Source organism: Rhinatrema bivittatum, chromosome 3 (genome assembly GCF_901001135.1).
Source record: "Rhinatrema bivittatum chromosome 3, aRhiBiv1.1, whole genome shotgun sequence".
In the NCBI taxonomy this organism is placed as follows: domain Eukaryota; kingdom Metazoa; phylum Chordata; class Amphibia; order Gymnophiona; family Rhinatrematidae; genus Rhinatrema; species Rhinatrema bivittatum.
In genome coordinates, this window is record NC_042617.1 from 525191832 (window position 1) to 525204929 (window position 13098).

A 13098-nucleotide genomic window follows, 5' to 3' on the forward strand; every position below is an offset into this window, starting at 1 on the left:
CTTTCCTTTAAATCAAGCAAAATAACCCTATAAATGTAAATAAAAAAAGCAGTTCATTTATTCCTTAAAAAAAAAACCTTATAACTCTATTCTAATTTGCTCTATTTTGCTTCTGCTTGTAATTAAAAATATAAAATTTCCTAGCGTGTAGCAGATGGACTCAGAACGAATGGGTATAGTGTGCTCGTGCTAGCAGTTGGAGACTGATCTGACGTCAGCACGTAGTACATATGCCCCTGCAGGAAGTGCAGAAGCTCAGTAATTTCCGTCTCCAAAGCAGTTTGGAGCTACCTCACGCTCGCTGAGCGCTCTTCCAAATTCTAACGATTAAATTCATAGAAGAATCCTACCTGAAGACGAGCCCCGCACTCCTGCGGTGATACCCTCGGGTCCCTCCCCCAGTTGAGTTTCCCGAGGTGATTTCCATGGTCCCTCGGAGGTAAGAGCCTCGGTCCGGTGGCCGAATCGCGGCAGGGACCTAGCCCCCGAGTGAGAAGGGCTCGGGCGCGGCATAGAGGCAGCCTCGGTCCCGATCCGTTCGCGGTGAGGACTTGGCCCTCGAGCGAGACGAGTTCGGGCGCGGCTTAGAGGCAGCGGGTGCACTTCCTCGAGCGCGGCGGTGATGGTAATCACCCTCTCCCCCGCAGCCGGAGACCGCCCGGGTCGCAGCCGGGAAGCGCCGAAGATCAGGTAAGGCGTACATCTTTACTTTTGCTGTCTCCGAAGAGCGAGGATTAGCGGGGTCTGCCTACGTGGAAGCCCGCCATTTTGCCTGCATGCTCGCCGTCGCCATCTGCCCTGGTTCGCCGCCTCAATCTAGTGTTCAGACCAGATTAAGCGCACAGGCAACGAGTGCGTATGTTAGGCGCCCGAAAGTAATTGGGCGATATATTGTTTAGGCGCACGTTGATGGGCGCACATTGATGGGCGCATATTACAAGGCGCATACTTTCGGCTGGGAGCGCACCGGCGCATAGAGATAACAGACGCGATGGAGCGTATGAGAGCCCATGCGTCCACAGAGCCGGCACCTCCAGAATCAGGCATAGAGCTCTAGGCCTCTGCTCAGCATGCCACCTCAGAGCCACACAGAGCGAGGAAGCAGACTCCCTATGTGCCCAATGTGAGGAGGCCCTGGGAGTTCCAGGCCGGTCCCAGCCCAGATTAATTGCCAGTTCCTCAGGGAACACCCCGGACCTAGCAGGCCGAGGTGAGCAGCCGGGGAACCCTAGAGACCTGGTGCCCCTAAGGCTAGAACCTGCTTCGCTCTCCTGGGTGGAATTATTCAAGGGGATTCACGCCTTTGTCAAAATGCAGTCTGATCCCCGAACGGACCCATACGTACCGATGACCCTGCCCCTGGACCCTCTAGGCCTAGGCACGGCCACCCGGAAGCCCCACTTATGGGGATTCAGATTGCTCTGAGAAGAAGGTGAGCTCCCCGAGCAGGGAGAACTTCCCTCGGGGATAGAGCCGTATCGAACCATGAGACGCTTCTTTCTTAAGGAGGATCTCCAGACCTGGTCTCTCAATGCCTTTCGGAGCTGGCTATCCCGGGCCAAGGCAACCCCAGGGGAAACCTAGAATGAACCCCCTGCTAGAGGGCCTTCGTCAGACGGGCTCACCATTTTCCCCTTCTTCAAGCAGCACAGCAACTAATCGAGTGGAATGCGCCGGAGGCCTCATTCATAGGGGGTCGGGACTTGTCTAGCATGTACCCCCTGGACCCGGCAACCAAGGAGCTGATGGCGTGCCCCGAGGGTAGACGCCATAGTTTGCACAATTGTGAAGCACACCACCATTCCAGTGGAGGGAGGGCGGCCCCTCAAGGATGCACATGACCGGCGCCTGGACACCATTCTGAAACAAGCCTTCGAGGTGGCAGCCATGTCCCTAGGATTGCGACCTGCTGCACCGTGGTGACGCGCTCCTGTTTATCACAAGACCAGGAACAACACCCCAGGAGAAGAAATGGAATCAGCTCTCTCGTTCCTCACTGACGCTGCCTCCGACTTAGTTCGTACGGCAGCCAAGGGAGTTCATCCTCAGTGGCAGCCAGGAGACAGCTCTGGCTACGAAATTGGTCGGCTGACTCCTCCTCCAAGACACGCCTTACAAGAATGCCCTTTAAGGGATCCCTCCTGTTCGGCAGCGACCTCGAGAAAACTGGCTAACAAATGGGGCGCCTCTCCATTGCCCCGTCTACCAGAGACAAGTCAAGGAGGAACCAGCGCCCTTTTCCTAGGCCATCCAGAGGTAGAAGCTCTCAACACTTCAACCACTACAGGACTAGCTACCAAGCACCTCGTTCTCAGACCAGGAACCAGTCCTTTCGGACCAGGCACAATGAGGGGAACCGGCTCGGGTTCGGGTCCCGGCCGCACCCCACAATGAGAATCAGCCGACCCATCTGGGGGAAGAAGCCATAGGGGGTAGGCTAACCCTATTCTACCGCAGATGGGTCGAGATTACGTCGGACCAGTGGGTCCTCGCCATCATCCGAGAAGGGTATTACCTGGACTTCTTCATCCTCCTCCGGACAAGTTTGTGGAATCTCCTTGTCCACCCCTCAAGAGGGCGGCACTGGAAGCTACCTTGTGGAGGCTCCTGTCCCTAAAAGCCATAATCCCAGTGCCTGCATGAGAAATAAATTCTGGGCATTACTCATTTATTTCATCGTACCCAAGAAGGGGGCCACCTTCAGACCCGTCTGGACCTCAAGTCAGTCAAACCGGGCACTTAAGGGTCCCAGGATTTCGCATGAAAACTCTGCGGTCAGTCCGAAGTGCAATACAACCAGGGGGAGTATCTCACAATCCCTGGATCTGTCAGAGGCCTACTTGCATATCCCAATCCATCGGGATCACCAGCGCTACTTACGCTTCAAAGTTCTGAAACAACACTTTCAGTTCCGGGCTTTACCCTTCGGATTAGCCACCGCGCCGCGTACCTTTACCAAGGTAATAGTAGTAGTGGCGGCGTCACTCCAGGAAGGAAGGAATTCTCGTCCATCCTGCCTAGACGATTGGCTGATCAGGGGAAAGTCACCGGAGGGAGAGCCACCGGGCAACCAACAGAGTTATATCTCTTCTGGAAAGCCTAGGAAGGGTAGTCAACATAAACTAGAGGTTCCCTACAGCCTTCGCAGTCGCTGGAATACCTAGGAGGTCCGATTCGACACCCAGGGAGACAAAGTCAGCCTGACCTCCAAGAGGAGATCAAAACTCCGGAATCGTTTACAGACTCTGCTGAGTACCACCCGGCCCACAGCTTGGGATTACCTGCAGGTCCTCGGCCTAATGGCGTCCACTCTGGAAGTGTACCATGGGCACGGGCTCATATGAGACCGTTACACAACGCGCCCTCCTATCTCAGTGGAGCCCACGATTACAGAACTACACCGTGCATCTACCTCTACCGGCCAGAGTACGGAATCAGTTACGGTGGTGGCTGCAGCCCGACCACAGGAGCCGGGGGTCAAAAATGTCCTCCCCAACCTGGACCCTGCTCACTACAGATGCCAGCCTGAGCGGGCTGGGGAGCACACTGTGAAGAGCTAAGCGCCCAAGGTGGTGGATGGAACAGAGAAGAGTCGGGGGTGGAACATCAACTGACTAGAGGCACGGGCAGTCAGGTTAGCCTGCCTGCAATTTGCCCACAGACTTCGAAACAGAGCAGTCAGTGATGTCGGACAATGCCACCACGGTGGCATACATCAACCGACAGGGCGGAACCAAAAGCTGACAAGTATCCTTAGAAATAGCCCCCCTGCTGGCTTGGGCGGAAGCAAATCTCCAGGACATCTCCGCTGTCCACATCGCCGGGGAAGGACAACACCACGGCAGACTTCCTCAGCAGAGAAAGCCTAAACCCGGGGAATGGCAGCTGTCACCCCACGGCCTTCCAGATGAATTGTGGATCAGTGGGGGACTCCGGGCATGGACCTACTAGCGACAGGTCCAACGCTCAAGTACCCAGATATTTCAGTCGCAGGCGAGATCCTCTATCCCATGGGATCGACGCCCTGGTGCAGCCATGGCCTCAGGGGATCCTGCAAATGCCTTTCCCCCCATGGCCCCTGCTGGGCGCCATTATACACAAGATTCAGCGGCACAGAGGCCTAGTTCTTCTGGTGGCCCCGGACTGGCCAAAAAGACCCTGGTACGCAGACATGAGAAGACTACTGGCAGGGGATCCTCTAACCCCTGCCCCCTCACAGGGACCTGCTGCGACAAGGTCCCATCCTCCACGAGGATTCCAGCTCAATTCTCTCTTACGGTCTGGCCATTGAGAGGGCTCGACTGAAGAAAAGGGGGATACTCTGGGTCGGTAATAGATACACTCCTCCAAGCACGCAAGTTCTCCACATCACTAACTTATATAAGGATCTGGAGAGTATTTGAAGCCTGGTGCGAAACTCGCAGCACCAGTCCACATGCCGCTAAAATCCTCATTTTGGATTTCCTGCAAGATGGGCTTCAAAAGGGTCTGTCCCTCAATTCAATCAAGGTTCAGGTGGCAGCGCTATCCTGCTACGGCCCCAGGTGTGACTGTAACAACATTGCCACACACCCAGACGTTTCCTGAAAGGGGTCAAACACATTCGCCACCACTGAAATGGGCCAAGTGCCCCTGTGGAACCTCAACCTAGTTTTGGAATTCCTAGCGGGACCCACCTTCAGACCCCTCCGAGGCCTGTTCCTCCGTTTGTTAACCTTGAAGATGGTGTTCTTGCTGGCCGTATGCTCAGCACGCCGCATCTCAGAGCTACAAGCGCTGTCCAGCCGCGATCCGTTTCTCAGAATCACCCCAGGGGCTATCCATCTTCGCACGGTTCCTTCCTTCTTACCCAAAGTAGTCTCACACTTCCACCTCAACCAAACCATATCCTTGCCAACCATGGAAGGGTTGAAGAAAATCGGAAGCAGGTCGAATACTGCGTCATCTCAACATCGCAGGCTGCTGTCCAGATACCTGAAAATGTCAGAAACAGTACGAAAGATTGGACCACCTGTTCGTCCTTCACGTGGGAAGAGGCAAGGAGAAGCGGCCTCACGGGCGACTATTGCTCGCTGGATCAAAGAAGTTATCAGGGCGGCCTAACGTAGAAGCGGGAAAACCACCACCTCTACGAGTCAAGGCTCACTCTATACCAGAGCACAAAGCGGCCTCCTGGGAAGAAACTAGGATGCTGTCTCCTGCAGAGATATGTAGAGCGGCAACGTGGTCCTCCATCCATACCTTCTCCAGATTCTACCGTCTGGACGTCCAGGCCAGGGAGGACACAGCATTTGCAAGGGCAATGCTAAACGGACCTCGGGCAGCCTCCTACCCTGTCCGGGAGTAGCTTTTGTACATCCCATTCGTTCTGAGTCCATCTGCTACACGCTAGGAAATGGAGAGATTACTTACCTGATAATCTCGTTTTCCTTAGTGTAGGCAGATGGACTCAGCATCCTGCCCGGCTGCCGATATATATGGGGATTCACCGTTTTAAAGGTAAGCCATGTTTCCTTACATAGGGCATCCACCCTGTTAGGTGTCGACGCCCTTCCGGTTGAGAGCACTGGTGGTCTCCAGCTACTGTCAATCGGTCAGATTAATCATGATTCCTGTAATCAATCGGTCAGTCACACATATATCCATAATGCTTTTGCAAGGAAGATTACTGAGCTTCTGCACTTCCTGCAGGGGTATATGTACTACGTGCTGACGTCAGAATCCGTCTCCAACTGCTAGCACGAGCACACTATACCCATTTGTTCTGAGTCCATCTGCCTACACTAAGGAAAACGAGATTATCAGGTAAGTAACCTCTCCAATTTGTTTTACTTTTGTTGTAAACCTGATTTCTTACTGAGTGTTAAGTGCCATTCTTGGGGAATGGCGAGAAAGCTACGATTGTTTGTGGCAGCCACCTTGAACCATAATGGGGTAGTAAAGACACAGGAAAATACGCACAAATTAGAGGGATCCAAAAATATTGGAACTTTCTGCTTCACAAGGTGATTGTATCTCTCTGCTAAGCATTTCCATGTGGAAAGTAAAGAGTGTTTGAGAGTTGTCTGGGGTTGCCTGTTTATTTAAACTCAAAAAGTTAAGTAATCTTTTAACCTCCTGAGATACCAAGCCCTTGTGGAAACTGATCCAGATCTGATGTGACATTTAATGCTGGAGGTTGAATGGATAGAGCTCAGCCACCATGGACCTTCATTTACTGCTCAGGTGGGTTTTTATACTTTCCTGATTCTCAAGCAGCCCAGGTGTAGCAGTTCAAGTTCTCACACACGTGCCTGTGACTAAACACAACCTGTATCCACTCCATAGTCTCAAGTGAGGCCTGGGTTGTCCTTACATCTAAGGGATTATAAGCACTGCAATAACATGAATCACTGTCTGTAGTTCTACCTTGTAATTGAATAAAGGCATGTAATATCTGATAATTCACATACACTGGGGTTAGCTGTTTAGGTAGCCTAAAATGTTTACCTTGTTTACACAAACGACAAAGAGCACTCTTGCGATCCTGTAATTCAACAAAGAAAACAAAGGAGGCACCGCTATTAATGAATTTCAAGGGCAAGTGATATCCCATCAAAGAATGAAATATCTGTTTAAGCAAAATGTTTAAATATTGATGTATATAAATTTTGATATGCCGCATCAGAAAGCCAGGCGATATGTTCTATGCACCGAAGAACCGTCCGGTCTACTAATCATTTGCGGCATATACAGCTGGAACGCTTGATAATTCTTGACAAAGTAAGTTTTAAACCAATGTCCCGACTTAAAGTAATTGAACCTGAAGAAAACATTCAAAACCTGACAGCGGCTGGTGTTTCGCTATGGAGCGTAGTTTCCTCAGGGGTGAATAAAGAATTCTCGCATAGGTTCTGTGAAGGGTAAAAAATGTAAGATCAAATGCCAAAAAATACTTATAAAGGAACCACAATTTAGCTTATTCGATGGGAAGACCAACCTCTTGTAGATGGATGCTGAATCTCACAAAAGATATCCAAAAAGCGGGACAGGAGACCGCATCAACCAGTTCAAGAATTTAAATAGGCCCCGCGTTTGCATCGCGGGATGACGTCATGATGTATCAAAAACTGGTTTATCTTTAGCTGCCTGCCTGAAGCCATCGCTTGCCGCTGCTACCGCTTCTGCTGCTGCTGCCACGAGGGAGGCCTGCGCGATCGGCGCCCGGACCCGTCGGGGTAAGGCCTTTTAATCCCTTCCCCCGGCGAGCCTGAGCCGCGATCGGGCAGGCAGAGTACCACCACACCACCCCGACTCGCGGCCAGAAGACCCGCCCACTAGCCTCACCAGCCAATTAGGGAGCAGAGAAGGAATTTAAATTTACCTTCCCTCAGGCGCCGCGCGCCGAAGGAGCGCGACACAGGGGCCTGCCCCTTTGTCTCGCCCCTTCGTTGGAGCCCCGTCCCAAACTCACGGAGTGACCACAGATTTACCACAGCACATTAACCGTGACCGACAGTAAAGGATCCAAAACCCGACGGATTTCGCAATGGGTTTTGCAACGCTCTACCTTCCCGGCCCCAGCTGCATCTCATCCCTCCTCTACTGAGGTTCGCGCGGCCGGCGCTCCGCTGCCGCCACTGCTAAGAACACGAGGAGGAGAGGCCTGCACGTTCGGCGACCACACCAGTTGGGACGCTCCCACCTCCATCTCCTTCTCAAAAGCACCGCAGAGCATACCCAAAGCTGAATATCATTGAAAGGAAATCCTAAGAATTTGCTGCGGGAGGGAACAGAAGGCCAATTTAATAAAGAATTTACTGAGGAGAGAAACGGAAATACTCATCACGCTGCATCCAGCACTCGTCATCCGATTCAATACAGCAACACAGCATCTAAAACTTTATCTAGATCTCCTCTGTTCCAGACCTCAATCCCGACCTCATTCAACCTCATCCACATCCAGCACTCCTCTACCCGACATCAGTCTTCCTCAATCAACATCCAGCACTCCTTCTACCTGACATCAGTCATCCTCAATCAACATCCAGCACTCCTTCTACCTGACATCAGTCATCCTCAATACACAATCCAGCACCTCCTTCTACCTGACATCAGTCTTCCTCAATCAACATCCAGCATTTCAACACCACCGATCTCACGCAACATCTACCTACCACAAGCACTCGTAAGATGGAGAAACCACCTAACCTTCAACTCCACAAACTGGTCACAAGCACCTAATTATAACATCCCACTGTATGAAAAATAACAAGAAACTTACTCTGCCTCACCTTTCTTCCTCATTAATGCACAATCATTAACCAAAAAATTCATGCTAATATCTGACATACTACAAGAAAAAACCCTGACTTCATCGCCATAACAGAATCCTGGTTCAAAAATACCGATCAAGTCATTTTGAACCAACTTGACAACAATGCCTATGACACTTTCTCAATCCCTCGCAATTACCGAAGAGGAGGCGGCCTTCTCCTACTTATCAAAAAACATTTCTCAATGAAAATGATCCCACAGTAACCTCCCAAAACAATTCGAAGTTGCACTCTTCGACTCACCAAATCTACAAATCTGCCTTGTCTATTGCCCACCTAAGCTTCTCGATAGTAAACATCTCTCCGCTGCTCGAGTTCCTTATTACCTACATTAATTGAAAAAAACCTACAATCATTCTTGGTGACTTCAACCTTCATATAGATGTCATTCCCAAGATCTCTAAATTGCCAAACCCTCATTGACATGCTTTCAAGCTTAAACTGCTGCCTTCAAGTACATGACCCCCACTCTACAAAGCAGGTCATACATTAGACCTAATCTTCACTAATAACTACTTCTCCAATACCACAATTCTCCATAGTCCAGTTCCATGGTCTGACCACCATCTTCTACTATGCAAGACTCAAAATAAATTTCAACATTCCAACCTACACTAAGGATACACAAAATTTCTTCAAATATCGACCACCATTTCAATCTGATCTTCTCCTACAAGAACTGGGTCACCAGCTTTCTAAACCTCGACCTTTTCTAACATAAATAACGCCATCCAATCCTGGTTTCATATTACTGAAGAAACTGCTAACATTAACCCAGAAAAATCAAACGTTTTAAGGAACAAAAAAGAACCACCAAAACCCCTGGTATAACACCACTCTTAAAAATATGAAAATGGCTCTCAGGAAATCGAAAAAGAATGGCAAAAAAACAAACAGCCATTATTACAGCAGAAATACCGCACTCATCTAGCTGCCTACAAAAAAACCATCCAGAACACAAAACGTGATTACTACAGTAAAAAAAAATAAATAACGCTACCACCAAAGCTAAATCACTGTTCAACATAGTAAACAACCTCATCGTCGAAAACAACAATCCCACTACCTCTGAAACAATAAATTTAAGCCAAGACTTAGCCATCTTCTTTAAGAACAAAATTTCAAAAATCACGGATGCCTTCAACTCCACATCAATCATAGAAAAGCAATCTTATCAAACATAAGTCCCTGGCTTGAATTCAATCCTATCTCCAACTTGGAAACAGAGAAAATGTTGAAAAAAATAAACCCTGCGCGCCATGACATGGACACCATTCCAACCCGAGCTTTAAAGGAAATCGCTCATCCCTTAGCCCCAACAATAGCAGCAATCATCAACAAATCTCTTACTGAGGGCGAGCTTCCTATCAAACTAAAAATCGCTACAATCACACCACTTCTGAAGAAAAAAAAACCTCAACCCAAAAGATTTAAACAACTACCCCGCCCAATATCAAATCTTCCCCTTTTTGCTAAATTGACAGAAAAGGCGGTTCTGAAACAACTAAACGAACACCTGGACGACCATAAAATTCTATTTCCCCACCACAACACGGTTTTAGAAAAAACCTCAGTACTGAAACCCTACTACTCAATCTTTCGGACACCTTATTAAGAGGCTTCGATAACAAACTAGATCACCACCTGATCCTCCTCGATTTGTCAGCAGCCTTTGACACTGTGGACCACAAAAGGCTTATTCTTAGCCTGGAATCCATCGGGCTCGCTGGAAAAAAAACCCTCAACTGGTTTTCCTCCTCTTTCCTTAACAGATTTTTCAAAGTTTCCTACAACAACTTTTCATCTGAGGCCATCCCTCTAGATACTGGAGTTCCTCAAGGGTCGTCTTTATCACCTATTCTCTTTAATATCTACCACCTTCCTTTATGCCATCTTTTAACAAGCCTTAACATCATTTTCTACATGTATGCTGATGACATACAACTTCTCATTCCCTTACTTCGTCTTAGAAGAAACAATGTCAAAAGCAGCCTCACACCTGAAAGCAATACAAAATTTGCTGAAACAATCTAAAATTATGCTTAATATGAGCAAAACAGAATGGTATATTAATTACAAGAAAAAACTTTGGTATAACTTCCACTCCACCCTTCCAATTTGACAACATTCAAATTCAACTCAAAGACAAACGTTAAAGACCTGGGTTCTGGCTAGATAATGAGCTAAATCTTAAAAAGCACATCACAACAAAAACAAGAGAAGCTTTTACAAATTCAAATACTCAAACACCTAAAACCGCTGCTTCATCCCCAGGATTTCAGAACCGTTCTTCAAGCCCTCATCTTCTCCAGTTTGGACTACTGCAACTCCCTTCTGATAGGCCGCCTCCCTAATTCAACATTAAGACCTCTGCAGTTACTCCAAAACGCAGCTGCCAGAGTCCTGTCTGGTAAAAGAAAATCCGACCAATATATCCCCAGTACTTTACAACTTACAATGGCTACCAGTTAAAAAAAAGAATAGAGTACAAAGTACTCACAATCCTACACAAATCAATTCACAAAGCTGACTACTCTGCCCTGGACAATATTATACATCTACACAAATCCTCACGTACAACAAGATCTACATATAAAGTTCAGCTGGATGTCCCTTCTTTACCTCAAGCCAAATTATCCTCCACTAGAAATAGAGCCATCTCTATCGTCGGCCCAAAATTATGGAACGCACTACCGCAACACCTCAATTCGCAAGAAAACTTTAAATCTTTTAAAAAAGATCTTAAAGATTGGCTACTCTCACAGTCTTACAATGGCTGCTCACCCAATGACAACTGAACATAATCTTTTTCATATCCACCTTCACGTTCCTTTTTATGCCAGCAATCCCCTCCTTCTGTCTTTCGTCCTGTCTTGCAGAAGAACCTTTTTTCTCTTTAACGGTTTCCACCGTCTACTTCAAGTGCTGCTTACACTCATAACTATTGTTCAATGTATTGTTCAATGTATTTATTGACTTTTTAAGTTAATGTTCTGATTCATTCTCTGTCACACTGTTATGAATTTAAATGTAACCGGTTTGTTATAATGTAAACCGGAGTGAAGGCTATGTCAGCTGTACCTCGGTATATAAACAAATGCTAAATAAATAAATTAGTAACAATAAACAAAGGTGGCAGATTCATAGGAAAATGTGAAGGTCTAATGATGTATTAAGTCCTGCAGGGTGTAATGTGCTCAATCGGTAGATACAACGTTGTTCAGCTTGCAAAAGCAATGCATTAACATCGCCACCTCTCCATTTGGGATAAAGTTGCTCTAGACACAAGTTTTTAAAGAGTCAAAGGTATGTGCAAATTCCAAACAATGAGTAACTGTAGGAGCTGTCAAGCGACCTTTTATTTAGAAATGAACGGTGTTCGATCAGACGTGTCCTCAATGATCGTTGGGTCTTCCCGACGTACAAAAGTTACATGGACATTGTAAAATGTAGATAATGCCTGTGGAGGAACAAGCAGTATTGTGTTTTTATGACAAAATTACTTACTTTGTCAAGGCTTATCAAAGCGTTCCAGCTGTATATGCTGCAAATGATTAGTAGACTGGACGGTTCTTCAGTGTATAGAACACATCGCCTGGCTTTTCTGATGCGGCATATATCAAAATTTATATACATCAATATTTAAAACATTTTGCTTAAACAGATATTTCATTCTTTGATGGGATATCACTTGCCCTTGAAATTCATTAGTAGCGGTGCCTCCTTTGTTTTCTTACCTTGTTTACAGACATCCCTTTGTGAATATAGCCTACATATAATTTACATGTGAATGTATACTTTATAAAGAAACCTGAGAGAGACGCTTATTTTGCAGGCAATAAAAGTGTATTCCCTATTTTATAGCAAAATCCTTATCCTAGGGCACGGAAAAGTGACTGGGTTCACCATGTTTTTCAGAACTGATGGACTACGTCATGACTATTCCATTTGTCAGGCAACAAATTTACAAAACTGTGGAGAACAAGGTGAAGAAGCAGAACCAAGGGGCTGTACCCTGCTCCTCTTCGCATCATTGAGGTACGGAACCCCTGTCTTTATCTACATTTGTTAAGGGAAAACATCTGTCAGCCAGAAACTGATCTCAAATGTGGCTTGACTTTTTTTGTCAAACTAGGCTAGTGTTCGCCACCTTGGAGAAGTTCTTTCTTTAGCTGCTGATGACCCAGTGGCAAAATTGAATACCTGATAAAAGCCAGGGCTCCTAGCTCACCAGCCTGTTAATAGGTGGAAAAAACCCCATCCTGAATTCTGTACTTCTATTGTGATATAGCATTTTAGTCCTACATGAGCAAAGCCTATTTTAAATGTTTTCTTTTTGTTGTTGGAAGATATTTCCAAAAATGAATCTATTGTGTTTCGCAACTTGTAGTGTCACACATGCAAAAAATGGCATGGGGTTTGTAGTATATCTGGGCAGATAGAAACAGAATTCTCTGTTTCCTGTTCATACCCAGATCAGTCCAGATTCTTGGTTTTTGCCTCCCTGCCAGCAGATGGAGACAAAGAAAAAAGTTTCACTGACACTGCTATATAACCTAGTATGGCACCTGCAGTATTTTTGTCTCCAGCAAATAGTAGAGGTGCAAAAAAAATGCAGTCAGGTTTAAAAAAAAAAAAAAAAAAAAAAAAGATTTTTTGGAAACTTTTCTTTTTTTTTTTTTACAGGATTTCTCCCAGGGAGGAGTTAGGTCCTGGTGGGGACATCCTCCCTGGTTTGAGGTGGACGAGCAGGGGGTTGGTGACTCGTTTCCTTAATCCTCGC

At 47.0% G+C, this 13098-nt stretch overlaps 1 protein-coding gene across 1 annotated transcript in view; it reads left to right on the forward strand.

The window, feature by feature from the left end:
- HADHA (hydroxyacyl-CoA dehydrogenase trifunctional multienzyme complex subunit alpha) overlaps positions 1 to 13098 on the forward strand; it is a 348879-nt gene that overhangs the window by 200685 nt on the left and 135096 nt on the right.